Here is a 19,963-nt window from a genome sequence, read left to right as displayed (position 1 = left end):
CTTTTCGCAAAATTTTGAGAATAGCAATAGGGACGTTCTTTATGGTGTTAAATGCTAGTGTATTAAGGCATCGTTGAATAGCAAGAAAATTTCTGGCAAGGAAATCTTGAGAGGAGCAAGAAAATTATGCCTTGTTGCTCGTAGAACGGAGGTTAGTAGTCTAAAATGTATTTTTTTTTAAAGATCTGCCCTTAAGCGTAGGGCATGTCTGTGATGAAGGGAAAGTTATTAAAAGGAGGAGTAAGGGAATGGAGAGAAAGGTCGAGTGCAGAGCGTCGGATTGAGATGGAAACGGCAAACTCAAAAACTTTTTGGGTGCAAATGGCGTAGAACTGTCGTCGGCGCCTTGTAAGGTTATACGTTGTCAAAAGACAAGCTCCCAAAGGAAGGGCAAAACGGGACGTTTCCCCAAATTTCGGTCCAAAGTTTGGCGGGAGGTGGTTTGGAGTGAAGAAATTAGTGAAGATGGGAGGAGGAGTGGAGAAAAAGGCGTGGGAGGGGGTGGCAATTGTCCCTAGCAGCCTGTGAATGAAGTGGGTTGTATAGACTGGGTGAGGGGGACAAAAGACATGAGACAATAGAGGACTGGTAGAACGATAAGGGTTTAGAGGGGGGTTTACAGGTTCTCCCCCTCTTCCTCTGTTTGAAGGGGTGCGAGGAGGTTGCGTTCGTGAGATTGCAGAAGATGTCTTGAGGGAAGAGTGAAGGAATAGAGAGCAAAGTTGAATTTAGCCTCATCATCAGGGTGGCGTGAAGAGGGGAGAAGACAGCACAGATGTTTAAAAGGGAGAAATTTAGAGTTGTGCTGAACGTGGATTTTCTGTGGATGTGGTATGTGCTGTCGGACTGAGATGGAATCTATGCGTGTTTTCGAGTGGATGGTTTCTGAAGGGAATAGAAGATATCGCCCTAAGGAAGTGTGCTAGGAAAAGTCGGATTACATTAGCAGAGCGAGTAGTTGGATACATTATGTTGATGCAAAGCGTTTGCCTTATCTTTTTTCACCTTTCCGCTGCTTACTTAATCACTCTTCTCTGAGCGGAGATCAATAAAGTTTACCTTACCTTGGTGTCCTACGTTCTGAATTAGCTTCGGCTGCTTGGTGGGAAGATGGCTCTATGAATTTTGGCCGCGCGGGGATTACATTATGGATCACAGTATTGGCTTACCATTTTTTTATGTTAATAATACTAATACTCTACGCTACTAACACGCTTATGTATAGAATAAAGCCGAAGCTTAAGCTTTATTCTATATATCCTACCGTATAATAAAACATTCTAAAACATTTCACGCTAAGTGTGTCCATAACAATGACCCTTTGGATGAGCTAACTGGCAATTAGAATAATTATTAAATATATCTACCCCATTTCAATTGCGGCCACTTCGAGGTACATATTCTGAGAAGACGAGGAGGTTTGGATTTAAATACTTGCTAAAATTTTTCATTGATTCCGTCTCTATCGAATGATGAATATAGTATAAAAACCATCATTTTAAGAAGATCTTGGATATGCAACTTACCACCTTTTCTGACCCATACAATTAGCCTATACACCTCACTAATATCTTCTCTCCTTGTATCTTGTAGGGATTAAGTTATCAAAAACTGCATTGCATCATAAAAATAAATGTTCATTGCATTGTTCATTTTTTTCGTCTTTGCAATAAGTAAAAACCTGCTTATTTCTAATGCCTTTGTAAGATGAACGTCAACATGAAAGTCGAAGACCAGAAGACACAGATTTAAAAAGGTGTTAAAATTAAAAAAACATGGTCTTAAGGTAATGGTGTGGGAAAAGCACTCAACAAATGGTCGTTAGAAGCACACCAAACCGAAATCATTCAAATACCCGAAGTAAAAAATTCTGAAAATACCTAATAAATGACGTCTTTTTCGGTAGATGGAATTCAAATTGTCACTTGTTGAGGCAAATGATAATAATGCAGAGCTTCAATTTGAATCCATTCTCTGAAAATTGGAAAAAATCAAAAATAAAATTGGGAAAAAACTATTTATTCCTCATTGGATATTTCCCAATTTTATAAGCCTTTGCAATTGACTATACAATATTTCCAGAGAAATAGAGACTTGGTATTGAGCTACTATTTCCTCGTGCATGGTTTGAGTTAAAACTGGCCTGTTATCAGTGGGATTTTGAAGTGGCTTTCATTTATTCCGATGTAGGAATAACTGAATTTGTGGCTACCTGTGCTGTGGTTTCAATGTAAAGGGCTCATGTCGTTTGAAAATAAAGAGGAGAAATAAAATAAGTGAAATTCGCATCAATATTTTTCGTACATTTTCTACCATTGTTATTCATTCACTGATATGCATAGGAAAAAATGAGTCATTTTTGGAAAATACACTCAAAATGTTTTGTATTCTTGTTAATTAAATTTTGTTTCTAATCTGGTTTCAATTAGAGGGTAGCGTACGAATTAGAAATTTGGAGATTTAAGGGTTGTTACCACTAAGAATCCATTATCAGTACTTTTGTTGAATTCATGACCTAGTTTCAGTTGTAATGGTGGCTCCAGTCAATATTACTCATGGAAAAACTAATCTAAACAAACTCTTGGAGACATGCCTAATTTGTTTCTTCAAAAAGAGGATTATTTTGTTACCTTATATGTTTTATTTCTTATTTCGACTCCTTAGAACTTAATTCCTTAATTACCAACCATCAAATGGTTCATAAACTCGTCATCTCGATTATTATTTTTGGGTATGCTTACTTTTTTGGTACTCTACCTATTTTAACTGTTTTTCGTCTATAACCGTTATTTGAAGGAATATTTTCGCCCTTGTTACATGAAAATTTACATCTCTATGAACGAGGAATAATATGGTATTGAATATACTCACGTTTAATTCAATTCTTTGTTTCTACTTGTAATTTTGTGATCTACTTGTAATAGTCATTTACTCACCAAAACGTAATAGCAAAATGCAAAAGTTTCGTCACAGAATAATAGTATATTGCTAGATAGATTTCAGTATCTATAATCTAGTGAGATGATTAATGATAATTGATCATCATGAAAGGAACATTGACCTACCATAAATTCGAAGCAACGGAACGACATCATTGAACAGTTAAACTTAACTTTACAAAGATATAGAGCAGTGTAATACCTAAATTCCATTGATGCATACTGACTGCACCTATGTTAATGTTCTCTGTAATTAGTACACAACATTTATTTCTTGAAAAAGTTAAATATGTAATATACTTTCGTTTTTGAGAATCCCTTTTTCCATTGCATTTATTCAATATGTGTGGTGGAGGTCACATTACAAAGTTGAGATTAATTATTGATTGATGAAAGTTAATTGATGGATAATCAAAACGTACGATAGATAAAAGTATTTGAAAATGTAAGCAAAGACAAATATCGAAGGAAACTCGATGATGAAAGGTGAATAAAAGTTTGCCTGAAGCAAGACTGTGATTAAATAAAAAAATCTTTTAAACACTGGTGGCGATAAAGATTGATTTAATATCCTACCAAAATGCATTACTCGATCAATTTTACCATTTACCGGGAGTCATGAGAAAGTATTGTGCCGGTCCCGACTCCCGGGTACTCCCCCCCCCACCCTTTTCTCCAAAGACGTTAGGACGAGTGAGGTTAGCAAGCGAGACGACACACACGTAATTATTTTTCCCTGAGTCGGAGGAGTCACTGCCTTCGTCCACCACTCCCCTCCTTCGATCCAGGGGTAGGGAACTCGGATTTCTAGCGACCAGCGCCATTTGATTTGCGCAAAAACAGTAAATTTGATGGGTGGCAGAGGAATCGCCGAATAAGGTGACAAAAACTCCCTCCTTAAATAATAAGATGCCAGTCCTAGTTCAAAAAAATATCACACACTAATAAAATAAACCATCTGGAAACATATTTAAGGGGTTCCGTCACAGTAAGTACCAATGCGAAATACTGGCCGCTCAAATTATCCCCTTAAAATAATGAATCTAGCTGTCATTAATCCACTTGTATCCGGTTTTGTACTCGCTTTGATTTACAGCGGTGATTTGATAAAATGGGAACATTAAAAAAAATGAAAAGTGAACGTGCGATTTGTTTGTGGACGTGATACATTTACGGGCCTATACAAGAAAGCATTGAACGAAGTGATAAATCAAGCATTGTGCATATTTAGTTTTGGACGTATTATCAATGAAAACGTTCTTATGATCAAAAAGTATCCTTTTTATCCCATATCTCCAATGGTTTGCTTCTTTAATTTAAGGAACTTCGAATTTATGGCTAAGTAAATTCAAATTTGAAACTTTTTCTATTCAATACAGAGTAAAACCTCTCCCGATTTGCACACTCTCGTATAATTCCCAAGGATAAATACACGAGAGTCCGAGGTTTTTCGTAATAGAACTATGAGGAGTTGAAAAAGTTTTTCAGTACACGTTTTAAAATTATTTTTCGATTTTCTCATGTATCAACTTTTCGCAGAAGATAAGAATACTATCTTTGTTTGTCTGACTGCATTTGCATTATCAGCTTAAATGATCAAGTTTTACCATATTTCTTATATTTAATCATTCTTAGATTTCACAGCATCTCTTCAAATACCTGTGTTTATATAGCAGTGAATGTGACAGTGGGATAGAGAATTAATCATTATTTCAAAGACATATTTCGTAGATACGACCTTTGGGAGCAGTTTCTTGGTTTGATGTTGCAAGATAGCCAAATTTCTGCTCCAATTCAGCAAAAGGATGTGTTTTATAGACCGAGCCGCTTTGCTGTGGTTTGAATGGAAAGGGTTTGGTGTCTAAATAAAACGAGTTATTTTGAATCTGCATATGCCTCATTAAGGTGTTTTACAAAATATGATTTTGTGAGTTCCATCAAATTTTTTGTCGGTATCGAATATAGATTCGATTTTACGAAATGCTGTCAAAGAATCTATATTTGATGGTTGATCAGTTTTGTATTTTGAACATTGTACTTCCGGGATATATATTGACGAGTAGTGTCTGAGTCTGTGACGGTCAATAGCATGAGTGAGGATATTGGGGCCTTGATCCTCAGCATAAAATCGCCTTCCTATGGATTAAAGATATCAAATATCGCTGAAAAAAGTCCCCTTAAATTCGTAAATGTGGAGTTTCTAGGCTTTAATTAATACATGTTCAGGCTAAAATATTATTTTTAGCCTGAACTAATAGACGAAAGAAATGTAACCAGAAGCAGGTAGAGTTCAGCTAAAAAACATTAGGGGGATACAGTTTTGTTATGGCAATAAATATTAGTTTCATAAGCGTAACTTTGTAGAGTACATTTTTTTCCACTATATAAAATGAGGTGAAAAACGATTTCGATTCGAAGAATAATGAGGGAGCATAGTAAATGCTAGGCGGAACTTCAAACACGCTTTTCTTTTTTTTTGTTAACGGCTGGTGCCCTGAAACCCCTCGTCGCACGCCTATTTAGCAGGGATGGTAAGTGAAACGAAACCAAAGTCAAAACCAGTAAAATTTCAATAGTTTCGTTCCAGGGAGCGGAATAGAGAAACGAAACGAAAAGGATTTAAACCCGGGGAGCTTAACTCAGCGTCGAAACGAAATTGGCGTCAAAACTTCTTTGGGTTGAAACGAAACTAAAACTCTGGGACGGAACGAAACGCAGATAATGTTTCGCACCGGAGGGATTGCGTGCTTCACCTTCGTATAGTTTAGTTTCGACCCACACACCGAGTACGAAGTATGGCTGAGTGAAATTGAGGCTCGGCCTACTGGCATTAGATGCATGGGGCACTCATATTTTTACCATTAACAGGAGAACGGTGAACGCAAACTGCCCATTCAAATTTTAAGCTCAATGTTTTAACTTCTCTACGCGTAGGGGAACGAGGGGCAAGAACACGCATATAAAAAATAACTATAAAAATTATATATTCAGGTTCAAGCTATAATATTTATTATTTCACAATTTGTTCCCTGTTTCATGTACTACAATACTTATCTTCCATTGCTGCAGAAGAAATTAAGAACTGCAGTTATTCAGCAAAATGTAAGAGAAAAACAAATAGGAAACTTGCCCCTCCCGTGGGGCAAGAGTCCTCCCATTGTGGGGCAGAACTCCTACACTCAGTTTTCACACGTGAACTTCCTCTTTCCACAAAATAAGTAGTAAGGTTCTTTCCTCCATATTTTACATTCATTACACATTATCCAATCAACAATTGATGGATCTGAGTACAATTTTCCACAATTTACAAAGTCAAAATCAGTTTTTCCTGTGAAGTGAATGCCCTGTTTGCCGTTCAGAAACCGCCGCTTAGTACTACAACCCTTTACTTTCTTTTTAGATATCTTCACGTTTAGTTTCTGGGTGCTGGGGGAACTCGTAAGAATTTCAGTCCACTCTGAGTTTGTACGCCGATTTTACGCTTGCAATGCTTTTGGATATGGTCTAATGCTCTCAAGAGAGGCACGTGCCTCCCGATGTCTGCTAGGCAAAGTATGGCTGTAATTTGTAAGCAGGAAGTAGTAAGCAGAGTAAAGTACTCAAGGTGGAAGGTTGTATGGACATGAATTTGGTAAGGGAGTATAAGGAAGGAATATTTGAGGGCAAAAAAGCTTCTCCGCCTTCCATGACAAAACTAGATCATCAGCAGAGAGTTTTGGATCTCCCTTAAAATGTTTCAGCCAGTAATTACAAATATCTGAATTGATAAATACCGAATTTGTCGCTAGCAAAAGAGTTCCTGGAGGTGCTCCAACTGCAAGCTTATTTTCAGATGCTTTCTCGGAAAAATGACTGGGGGAATGTACACTCATGCCTGTTCAACGGTAGGTCGGACAACAACAGGCAGTATGATGCATATCTACGAATAAAACGCACCTAAAATTCTGTAAATAAGTAATATTTTTCGAATTCCCGATCGTTGCATGCTATATGTTCTATTGCACATACCGTCTTATAACGTGTACGCAGAGACAATCTCCAAAATTTGTTATCCTAATGCTTCTAAATCGGTTTTTCTCTTACAGTTTCCGCATTTTCTATCAACAAAATTATTAAAAAAGTAAATATAATATTTATGGCAGAAACGATGAAGTCATAGAAAAAGCAATCCTATAAAGTGGTACAGGATTCAGCTCCCGTAGGGCAAGAGTCCGCATGGGGACACTTGCCCCAGGATCCTGCCCCAACAGCACTTGCTACACCTAATACGCCATAACACGACCACATAGTGAGCTGCGACCCTGCTAATTGCATGAAATTTTGAGGCAAATAATGCATATAAAGGAGTGTTAGACAAACGTAGCAATTAAATAAACGCCAAAAGCACATATAAAAACTACGCGGCCCTACAAATTAGATGAACGTTGCGTAAAACTGAAAAATAAGAAAAACTCACGTTCTGTCACTCGTTGTCTTCCACTGAATGCACCCCCGAGTCACATAAATCAAACTGATTCACTACAAGTGCCATCATCTAGATAATTAGAGAAATATTTCGTAAAAGGAATCTTACGCCATGCGGACTCTTGCCCCTCACTACCCTATTTCATACGTAATGGGTCGAAACTATTCCCTCTGATCCCCCTCCACTCAACTTCTGGGATAATAACTTAACTATGCGCAGTGGAGTTTCGATTAATTTATTTTCGTATTCCGGAGTAAAATTTCGTCCCGAGTCGAAATTTAACTCCTTGGTGATTTTAATTACGTTTGGGAACGAACCTAATCCTAGGCCTCTTATTTTCGTTTCCCTCCGGGTCGAAACATTAACGTTTCGTTTCACTTGCCAACCCTGCTATTGAGGCGGCTTGTGGGACAATATGTACTACATGTAGGTGAATGATAATTGTCACTGGCCCCAATTCCTATGTTTCGCTAATTTGATAGATAGTCAGATGAATACATATCACAAAATAGCCCTAATAATGTTTTATTTGTTGTTAGTTACAGTCTAAAGGATACTTTGAAGTCGCAAAGTTAGGGATAGAGAATCTTTTAAATGATGCATTACTTGAAGCAACCACACTCACTCAGTGATTTATTACTAAAATACGATCAGTGCGGTGAGTATTACAATCGACTAAGACGTAGGAGTGCCCGAAAGCGGAATATTTCGATCGGTCGCCAAGGGCCCATTTGGACAATATGCACTTCATTTACTGCTATCGTCAGTGATTTAAATAACGACGTCTATGAATACCTCATGCAAAACAACGGATTCGATTGACTGCCGACACTATTTGAAGCTGCAGCATAGCTTGAAGGGGTGGATGTGTCGTCCCTTCGTTGGAAACGACGGTTGTATCGCTTGATTTCGATCCGCTTTGGTGGATAGGATGGGGAGAGGCGCTCACCGAATCAAAATGTTAGGATAAACATTCTATTTGCCCAGCCGCGGCGTAACTTAATCTACAAACTGAATATTTATGGTCATAAACCTGTATGAATTATTTATCGCTACAAGGGCGGAGAAAGGGACGCTTTCCATAGTTCACATCTACCCCTCCTCCAGCCTTGGCGGTTATAATAACAAATACGTTTTAACGAGGCTCAAACGCGCCCGAATACATCAAAAAGAACTTTTCTCTCTCTCGAGTGAGGCGGGATTCCAGCCGCGAATATTTGTGGGGAGGAGGGGAACACACAGCGTTGAAGCGCTATTTAGAGCGGAGAGAACGAGGTCTGGGCTGTCGATGGCGCTTCCATTTCCCAGCCTCCACTCTCCCTCCCCATTAACTTACTCCTCGTCCGGCGCCGTGATGATAACTGATGAGGGAATAATCCGAGCAACGACCTTCCCCCACCCTACTTGCATAAACATTGAGCGTCGATCAAGGCTGGATTCCTCTCATTAACAAGTGTACGCGAAAGAAACTAGATTCGATTCTGAAGGACCAGGCGGAGATCACGGTTATTAAAACAAAAACTTCAGATGGATACTTTATAATGAAACAGAAGGAAGAACTCTCGGATACAACCATTCTGTAAGACGTCTTACAGCTGACTGTCTGCCCACGGCACCGGAACATGTGGGGCAGTGTCAAAATTTTATTTTCTTAGTCAGAAGAAGGATAGCGAAACACCTTTGTTGAGGATTCATAATTGATAGGTAGTACAGATTTCAAACAATTTGCAAACGTTAGAGATGACGTTATAAATTTAAGTGTTTAACATCATCTCAATTTTTTTTGCAAACATGAATTTATTTTTTGGGTCAAGTTAATAGATTAATGCATTCGATATTAGAAAAATTCGCTAACTATTGGTTTTGATGCTGATTGGTAGCGAAGTGAATCACATTACATGAAATACGTTTCCTTTGGCATCAGAGTCGCTAGAAAAAAAATGGGCAAATGTCATTTCCTTGCTCATTCAGTTTCAACCCTTAGGTTAATTTGAATAGTTGATGTAGAGCTCAACTCGAACTAAACTATTGGTGTGTGAATTTAACATAATATGGGTAAGAGGGCCAATTTCTTTCCCTGGGCCACTTCGGCCTTTGCCTGACCTCCGTCTGAAAGCTTTATCCTAAGCAACAATTTGAATGCGAGGCACTTAAAATGGGTATCCAAGCGCTCTATCCACAAGGCAACCGCTCTTTCTTCAGTGTAATAGGTAATAAAAGGGATGTTTATTTTACTATTTTCTTTGCTGGTATTAATCAGTTGTGCCTAGCAGCTTGTCTTTTAGCTTCCCATCTCATCGGACCGTGTCCAAACCCTAGGTTCGGCGAAAAGTTTTAGATATCCTTTCTTCTGCTCCGATATTGTGTGGAGCGATCTTCAATAACTCTACTCCTTTCTTCTCAACGTTAAGCCGTTTCATAAGCCTTCTTTGACACCTGGTGTTGAGAGAGGGCTAATTCCGACGTTGCGATACGTCTGGTATCGCGCCATCCATTCTTCTCTTGATAAGGTAAACCGACTTTGCTAAGATTGTTTCTTCCAAAAATACAGTTCCAACTTACTTATCAGGGCTATCTTGATTTACCTCTGTGATAGCGAATGTGTTGTAACTAACATATTTTATTTCAGAAAATTGACATTTTGCTCTTTGGATTTGACATTTAGAATTATATACGTAACACTTACACTTTAAAACATATTTAATTATAATTAATGAAATGGTTAAGAGCTATACAATAAATTTAGGTATAGGGGGTTTTAAACTAATAGTTGTTTAGGCCTCGTAAAAGGTCTGTGTAGGGGATTTGTGGTCAGAACTCTCTTAGCATGTGACAATTGCGAATGCGATGACATTAGATATATCAGGTTATCGTTTCTTATCGTGCATAACACATATGTATGTCGTATTTCAATCAGAGTGGTGAACTTCACCTTTCAAATCGAACAAGTAGTAATACAGCATTGCGCCGTTTAAGGCATCAAAGACCTTTTTTAGTTTTACACCCAGTAAATGCATAGTATCATCGTCATTAAAGCACTCCTTTAGATGCCTGTTGTCATCGGCGTGGCTAGCTACGCAATAGGTAAACAGACTGAGTGGCATTCTCGTTACGTTCCCTTGATGAGCATGTGAGTGAATGCCCAGGGGTGCAATTGCCCTCCCAACCCTCCCGCCCGCCTCCTCTCTTCTCCTCGTCCGTCTCCTTCGGCTGACACCAGTTCTGTCTCTCTGTCTCTTCCGAATCGTCGCTGTTGTAAATGGGTGCTTAGCCGGGAGAGGGCTCAGCCGCGTGTGTCCGGTACGCAATTAATCCTCCCCCTGCCCACGCCATCCCCACGTAAACTCCTCTCGTGTCCCTTGTCGCGATCCGAGATCCGGAGATCGTCTTTGTTCAAGTATCCGACCTCCTTTCCATTCATCCATTACCAGTTTTTCTCTCTTTCTTTCTCTGACTGCCTTCGAGACGTATAATCCCTTTCCGAAGCTCTGTCTCTTGCTCGCGTCTTCACGGACGCTTCCTTGTACCGGAGTTCAAGCGAAACAATGGCAAACACCACGGCACGGAAAAGACTGAGCTAAGGCCGAGTAACCTCGCCCATGGTGACGTCTTGAGAAGTACCGGCGATTTTGGAGCGATAGTTTTACGGGTAAAAGTAGCAAAAATTATCTGATAAAGAAGAAAGGTGAGTGTCGTGCGGTGGTTAGACAGGCTGGTGTCGGAACGAAGTATTTTCGGGAAGCATTTAATACACAGGAAAGCTCGTTGATGAAGTCTTCTCGGGAAATCAGCCGGGTCAGGATGGACATTGCTTCCAAACAAACAAAACTCTAGAGTTCCTCTGTGACACTTCCACAATAGGGAAATTCAGATAGTTCGTATATGTTGGCAGCAATGTCCATCCTGCATGAACCGGCTGATTTCCCGAGAAGACTTCATCAACAAGATTAGCTGGGAAAGCACCAAATCCTTCAACAGGAAAGGTTTCTTTACAATTATGAACAATTATAATTATTGTACCTAGTATATCGTAATGAATTGAGAAAGGCCTTTTAGATTCGTTACGTTTATCTAATTTGGTATGTTACATGTTATATAAAAGGAAGATAAGGTAGAAATTTCATGATAAATCAATTGTAAATTACTTTACGGGTTAAATTATTTCCTCTTATCCACTGAGATCTCATATTTTTGCATATAATTTGTCGAAATTTACGCCAAAAAGGAGTTGCAGCCAAATTTAATGCTAAATTATTTTGCAATCATCAGGGAAACTTTAAAAGTAAAATACTAGATTACCTATTTGTTTTTTATTTTCAACCTCTATGCCGTCAATTTTCCATCTTAACCGTCATTATAAATATTTCACCACTTTATATTTATAGCCTGTGTCATCTACATCTACAAATTACCCTGCGAGCCACCTCTAGGGTGTTTGGCAGGGGGTGATCAATCACCAGCATGCAGTGTCGTCATATGTCATGTTATATTTATTGTGAAATATAGTTGGTAAGACCTCGATTGCCATCCTCTATTTATCAAACGAGATGGTCTCTGCATAAGCCCTATATTGTCTCTCACTAAAACTTAGTTACATTGAGAATAACGACATTAGGACAAAAGAGACGTTCTTGGAAATTTTATTCATTTTATATGCAAATATTACGTAAGAGCTAAGTTTTCTTGTCGCTAGGATGCAAAAAAATTGGTCTAGATATACTCTTCGTGATTTCACTCATTAGGTAGATTCTGACTTATTTAAAATCCCATTTTCTCAGTGAAGGGACATATTACATACATAATGAAGCTATCTGAAGTGAAATTGACATAATTCAATACTGCGGTCCACATAAAAGTCATTAACGTTTTCAGAATGTTCTTCTGGGATTGACTGATCTGAACTTACCTATTGTGCTTGTATTTCCTAAGGAAATTCCTCGAAAAATACGCTTTATTGTGAATTTTTTTTACTGAATGGATTCAAATGTTCTTTTGGACCAGACCAGAAGGAGAAAAACAATAAGTCATTGGAAAATAGAAGCCAAAGAAAGGGAAAGGCTTGGTACATTGAGGAGTATCATCATAGGATCATCCTGTGACAGTTGGGAATGCATTGCCGTCGACGGCCAGCCCAATCGTGCTGCGCAAAGAGACAGATAGTGAGTTTTGGGATCGTTGCAGACGGTGCGAGAAGCGGCGGCGGCATTTCCGGTGGCCCCTCCCTAATGGGCTAGGATCCCGAAACAAAAGCGTGGCTGTGATTCAGGGGATCGGAGTTTCTCCCGCGCCATAATCCTCCGGGCGGAGAGAGTTTCACCGTGCCCGCCGCCGGGGAAGTTTAGTGTGGGCGGGGGGTTGGGTGGGAGCGGAGAGGGATGGACAATGACGTCTAGGTTGCCACTGAATAATTATCGGGAGAGCGTAACCCAGCATCGTAATACGTGGTCCTCGATTAGGGTAGTCGGACGGTATCAGAAGGGGTGGGTGGGTAGCTCGTAGGGGACAGAAGGAGGTGTTGTCGCCGGGGTACAGCGCACTGACTCAGGTTAACGGACAGAGACCTGGGTATTTATTCCGGCTCTATGAACGCAAAGGATTAGCTGCAACTAAAATCAGGAATTAAAATATGAGGAGACATAACAAAAAATAGTTTCGAGAGTTGTTAATTTCTTCGCTAACTTGAGTAAACGGCAAATGATAACAATCAGATTAAACAACCAGCAACCGGAATCGAATGTCAGGCGCACTTTGCCCGGACAAAACAAGAGATGGAGCCTAGTACACCTGAGTTCGACAAGTATTTCCAAAGGGCCCCGACGTGGCCGATCGCCTTAGATCACCGATATTACTAGAATATACTTTTTTAGGGTACTGTAGGCAAACAATAGAAAAAGAAGCAGCCACCACCACTTTCTTACTCAGGTAAGCGTACCGCATCGCTCGGTCGGAAGGCGTGCGCAAGGCGAACGGGCATGCGCTTTCCAACTTTCAAGGGCGACTTTCTGACACTTCCGGCATTTGCACGTTCAGGGTCCACCAAACAAATCCGAACTCATTATATTGGTTCACCAAAGGAAGGATGTAAGACGGTTAGTGATAGAAGGAGTTATGATTTTATACAAAGTCAGTGCGGGAGCTCGTGTGAGGTTGATTGTAACTAACTATAGTGACAACACCTTTTATCACTCCCCTTCTGACCCGCTTTACCCAAAAACCAACATAAGCAGCTTTCCCTCGTAATAAATCTTTTTCTAATAGAGAAATGTATCATCAATATCCACAAAACGTAGGAAAATATGCCTTGCAGCCTAGCGAGTAACTCCCGAAAAACAGTAACTACAACTGTATCAAAGAATCTTTATTAATTTATTTCCAAATTCCGCGTAAATATTTACAGCGTGGTTTCCGACTTTAACAGTGCACTCCTCAAATTCCCATTCCCTGGATAGGGACCACATACCCTTGCGTAATTCCAGCCCACGAGTTTAGGTTTGGTAGGGAAGGATTCTACCCTACGGTCACCGAGACCGGCAACCGAGGGAAAGTCATATTAAGATACATTTGGTGAAATTCTAACCATTTTAAGTTAAGTTGAATGTTCTCAAAATTACGTACTATCCAGCACTCATAAGAATTTTGAAAATAGTTAAGAAAATCTGAAATCGTCTGGTCATTTGAGGTAGATATTTATTTGAGTGACCTACGCAGTGACTCGTACCCGCAGTGGATGGGCCGAGGATGGGGTATTTAGAAAGAGTTGCAATATCGTCCGACGGATCAAATAGGAACACGGCGCGACGGTCAGAATCATAAAAATCATATGAAACTGGTGGGCCATTCTTTTTTTCCAAAAACAGACTGAATCGTGCATCTGGGATCAGTTGAACAATCAGCAGTAACCACATTTTTTAACCTGTCGTTTGTCGCCGTTCCATTCGTTCCCCGAATTTCCGGTAATAATCATGAGGCTCGCCGTCATGAATTCATTTTTTTCCCTGCCCTGCGGGGTGATTGAAAAATATGCCAAGGGAACGCAGCCGCGTGGAGACTCGGATCAGAGTGGGACTGGGGAGTGTTTGCACATTGGCGGAAAAATGAATGGAATTTGAAAAAAAATTGATTTTTTGCTTTGGATCTTTCTCCAGTTGCATCAGGGATTTCTGCCGCCTCTATGAAATAAAGACTCAAAAGTTATGCATGCAAATATTAGTTACGAGCAAGGATTGTAATCAAATATGGGACTCGGGAAGGCGAACGGGCTGGGTTCATTGAGTAAGAGTCTATAGGCTTCGTTCTAATGAGAACCGAAGGCTTGGGAATGGTTATTTTGCATTTATTAACGCTCATGCGTATAGATACTAAAATTCATAGCATTAATAAAATCAATCTGAGGGGAAATGGATTTCATATTAAATCATGTTAATTGGAGAAATTATTTGCTTTAGGCATGACTTACAGTGTGCAAGAAACTGATGCGTAGTATATATCACTATGTGATAAATTCCGTGATCAAGCACGTTCCCATTACTGCATGTTATGCTTACGCTCGTGGAGGTGTTTTAAAATTAATGGATTAGAAAGATAGAACGTTCAAAAGCCATTGATGGTCGCCGGGGGACAATATAATTCAACGATAGGTAATAGGGTGGTTTCCTTCATCAAAGAAAACGAAAGGCATTGATTGCGATTCGTTACCCACCATTAGTGTATTCATAGTATACAAATTATTTGGTTCTAGAAATACCGGTTTAGACGAATGGCAAGGGTCAATTTTATCCTCATTTGAAAAAGGCCAGATTGGCGCCCATGCGATGCCACTCCACGTGACGTTACAGGGACCTAGTTTCTACACGAGAGGATAGGAGTTTTACGTCGTCTGAGGTTACCAATGCATGCATGAGGCACAGAGCTCAGGGAAACATGTCTTTATAAACACCTATTAAAGCTGGCTAAGGTCGGAAAGTTTTCTTCGTTTGATAAGGTATTAATAATCATTATTTAAGCCAAGCGCTACCGGCTAGCATGGTACTCAGCTACCTGCTAGCATGCTGCGTCGTATCAGCGCTCAGAGCCTCGCCTCAAGGTCACCTCACTTGCGGCAGCGGAAACCAGAACGACGTCACACGGAGATTTCCCGGCATTCATACTTACCCGTCGCGTTTTCGCGCGCTTGAAAATTTTCACTTTTCATTTAGTCGCGAAAAATAGATATCGTCATTTAAAAATTTAAAAGCGTGAAATACATACTCCAGGAGTAATTATCTTTCGATTTAGGCAATAAAAAAATAATAGGAAACCACCCTATTCCTATGCAAATTTACGTAGTAAGATGTAACTTGAAATATGGAACAGAATTTCATGCTGAACAGTATTGTTCACGGGTATTCCAAAATTTTTAAATATTATAGGGGTAAGGATTTTGAACATGAAAGCGTGGATAAAATGGAATTGTTTGGTTTGGTGCAAAAAGGGAAGGATTTTAGGAGTTATAGTGGAAAACAAAGTTCATCTGTAAATCATTCAGTTATACACTTACGTCAAACTATTGTGGGCCTATTATGGTTGCTAGAGGAAGTTAATAATATATGGCTATGGGTGACCTCGTCTCGCGGTATGTATGATATAGAATTGGATACTTGAAAAGAGGGCTAGAAGAAAAAATATGGATGCAGGCATTTTCACTTGAATGAGGTTGCTTCTATTGTTCTAATATGTGCAAATAATTCCTATTAATTTCAGCCCGGAGATGATTCATGGTATTGAGCGACGTTAAATTTTCATATCCAAAGTCATGTCATTCGTTTGCAATTGTGGTGGTTTCGAATGATTTTTATCAAGATGAATATTCAAATGTTCACACTAAATGTTAACCAATCGGCCCATCTCTTTCCTTCTCATGCATCGGCGTCACGGGTTCTCTTTTCCGAGCAGCTGATCGGCCGACGGAGGCTAAAACACGTGCAGTTGCAAGTATTGGAAATTAAAGGGACACGAACGCCGACCGAACCGCATGCTTTAGCAAACATCCCGTGCTCCCGACCAACGGGATCAACCGTTGTGAGATTTGGCATTCTGGAAAACGACATATGCCCATATAAATGACGTTGATTTATTTGGGCTTACGTCTCTTGACCCGTTATCAATCCGTTACCCTCTCTCGCGGGGGAGATAGAGAATCGGCATTTTCCATTAGCGAACGCGAGAAATGGATGGCGCCGATCCGGTGTGTTTTGCGGGCTGTAGCATTGGGAAGAATCCGGATAAACAAGGATTGAAGGATTTGAATCCTAAACCAATGGAAAGGGAGAAGGGAGGGCATCGATCGTTTCAACTTTATCGTAATTCGCTCGGAAATTAGAACCGCCGATAAATTAGCGCTTGAACTCTGAACAAACGTCCGCGATGCCATGGTAACACACGGGGTGACGGTGGCGCCGCCACTCAGCGGGCGGTAACCGCTCAGCACTCCCAGTTGAGCCGTTTCCTCTCACGTTCATTTTCGAGTGCCGCGCGATTCCAAGTTTTTCACGCGACCGGAAGCCCTAGTTAATGTGATGTATGACGCCGTCCTACTAATGTGCGATATATGATTTTTTTTCTCCTCGCGACGCGTCAAAAAGAAAATAAATAAATGGCCTCGGATGCGAAGTACATTTGCACCGAGTTGTGCATTAGCGAGTCATGTCGCGTGGTCAGAGCAATATTCAATCTCTTGACGACATTACTCGTACGGTTTGGTGATGAATGTTCCGGAAAGGTTTTTAGTGCTCTGAATTTTTCAGTGGACAAGTGATGGCAATTGCGCGGTGCCATTCGGGAATGATTGCTGCAAGCTTATGACCTTTCTCCTCCTTGATTATATCTTAATCCATTACCACTCGCCGCCGTTAAATGGAAGTGAACATCCATCATATACATTTGGTTCAATAAATATTGTACTAAAATAATGAAGAGTTTGGTCAAAATTATTGGATATTATTACATTTTTATTCAGCTTGCTACATCATTACTCACCATAGTCAGATTTTATTCTGGGTTAGAAATAAAGCTGTATTTAAAGATATATTGGATAATTTAAAGATATATAATAATTTGACTTGATAGGATGAGGTCATTATGCAGTGGGATATTCTGTATGGAAAGTATTTGTGAGTCATTTTTTGTGTTGTAAAATGAATATGAAATTTTACCCTGTTTTAATTTTATTTGATTAATTACTGCCATAGGTTTTTTAAATTAAATTTTAAAATTTAAAAAATTGATTTCCTATTTTAGTGTTTTATATAGTGAAACTAGTCAATGAAAATTTTATCATGACTTCCCAGAGTCACTTATCCACTTCCCGATATCTACTTGACTTTAGGACTAAAATACTGTTAAGCCTGAAAATATATGTCGCGTCTCCCTAGTGTCTCATATTTTCCATATCCGAGAGTAATTTCTTACTAGTGTAACCATTAGCTATCATTGAATTACAAGTAATTTTGAGAATGTTTTTGGACAATCTCAACCTCATCAAGTGATTAAAATATGGATCGTTATGGAACCATTTTAAGAAATTTATGGCAATTCCACAAATATGGACCGTAGATTTTTCATGACAATAAAAATGAAAAGTTACAGTGAAAAATTCACTGTGGACCTTGGTTATTTTATTCAATATGTTGAGCTCTCTAGAATTTTATTTGGTAAACCAGTTGAAAATGGTCAAAATATTTTTTAACGTTAAGGTCCATTGAGGAAGATAAAAATCAAAGCACAGTATGTAATACATTCACATTTTCCGTTTCCTTGGTGTTGACGGGCGACTTAAAGTTAAATCCCATGTATCGACGTACGTGGCCATCTAGTATGTGACTGCTGTTAGCCCTTAAAATTTGAAATAGCCTCTGGTTTTAACAGCATCTTTACAAAGGATATGAATCATTTAGAATTACTCTTTTTATTATTAAATATATTTTGGCGATAGAAATTATGAGATCTTCTGAAAGAATTAAAAAAGTAGGAGCAGAATCGAGCTATCATAATTTTCTCCATGAGCATTATCGCCATTTTACCGTGGTCATTGTTATATTCAAATTTAGGAGTAGGTCCCTTGGGTGAGCATCATTGCATATTCTACGGGGTCATTATTATATTCTAATGTAGCTCTTGATCCCTTGGGTAACTCGTAATTTTTCGTAGCATAAGGATTGATTCAATTGCTTTGTAAAATATATATGTGCTATTTACTTCTTGTTTTTACATTATACAAAACTTGGAGGAAAAATCTTTAACGACGAAATTCAATGCGAAAATCGTTTTACCAGTCAGTATCGAAGATATTTAAGACGCTCTTAATAATACATATGATGATGCAATTGTAGTACATATGCATATCCTTCCAAAAGCTTACTTGAAGTCCCTTAGAGAGCTTGGAATGCATCAGCTGTTTTCCTCAATCAAAAGAATTGCGCTTGCACATGGCCTGATTGTGCCAAAGATAGCAATACAGGAGAGGTGTAAAGTATAATCAAATTCAGCTGTCTCCAGGAAATATGTTTCCTTTCGAATATCTCGAGCCTCAAAGAGGTTAAAACTCTCATGTAGGTAGGTACAAACACATCTCTCTTTCACTCGCCCGCGCCGTCTTCGATGTCCTCCATCAAATCGTTTATCCGGCGTAATAAGAACCAGTCTCGCCACCGTGCCCCAACGATGATTTACAGTTAAAAACGGCGCGTGATCTTAACTTTGTGATAAACTTGAAGGGTGGCTTGGGGACACTTAATATAGCCGCTCAGAGGCAAGCCCCTCCGGTGAACTTTCCTAGCGCCCACACTCTGGCGACGTCGGCCCGTCTTTCATCCCTCATGGTTCGCCGGCTGAGGGAGCAATATAGACGCGGAAACACTTGGCGGTCGTCGGGGAATCGCACGATGGGGATCACATGGCGAGATGGAGAGGGAAGGAGTTGGGGGATGGGGAGATAAAGGATCGCTTGGGAAGGGGTGGAAAGATAGGGTAAAGGGGAAAAATTTGGATCGGAATAAGTTGGGTGGGGAATGTCGGGAATAGATTAAGCCCTGAAAAGGTGTAGGGTTTGGATGCTGTGGAGGCATAAAACATCCTAGGACGGAGGAAAGGGTTATGGTAAAATGGGAAATGCTTTGTAACCGGGATTGTCTTCCAATGTGGGCACCACATTTAACGTTAACGTTTTTCTTCTTTCAACCCTGTCTCCGGTATTAGATATCAGCTATCTGTTGGTCAAACCCCGTTAATGCTGTATGGAATAATTGGTTCAACGTCAAACTTATCCATTTGTTTGATATTATCAAATTGAGATATTTTTCTTTTCCCTAGTCCTTTGTATTCTCCGATTTATTTGCCTCTGAAATATTTAACGAAAGGATAACACTCTTTTCTCGAATTAGATGTCCCAAGAAATATAGCTTACTATTTTGCATATTTTGCCATTTTATTGGCCCCACTAATTAATCATAAAAAATTCTGCCTATTTAGCTGTTAAATTCTCATAGGTGTTCCTAGGAACAGTGTTCGTCTAGTTACCTTGAAA

The sequence above is a fragment of the Ischnura elegans genome, chromosome 1 (genome assembly GCF_921293095.1).
Source record: "Ischnura elegans chromosome 1, ioIscEleg1.1, whole genome shotgun sequence".
In the NCBI taxonomy this organism is placed as follows: domain Eukaryota; kingdom Metazoa; phylum Arthropoda; class Insecta; order Odonata; family Coenagrionidae; genus Ischnura; species Ischnura elegans.
The sequence above is the reverse complement of the archived record's forward strand: the minus strand, read 5'-3'. Positions refer to the sequence as shown.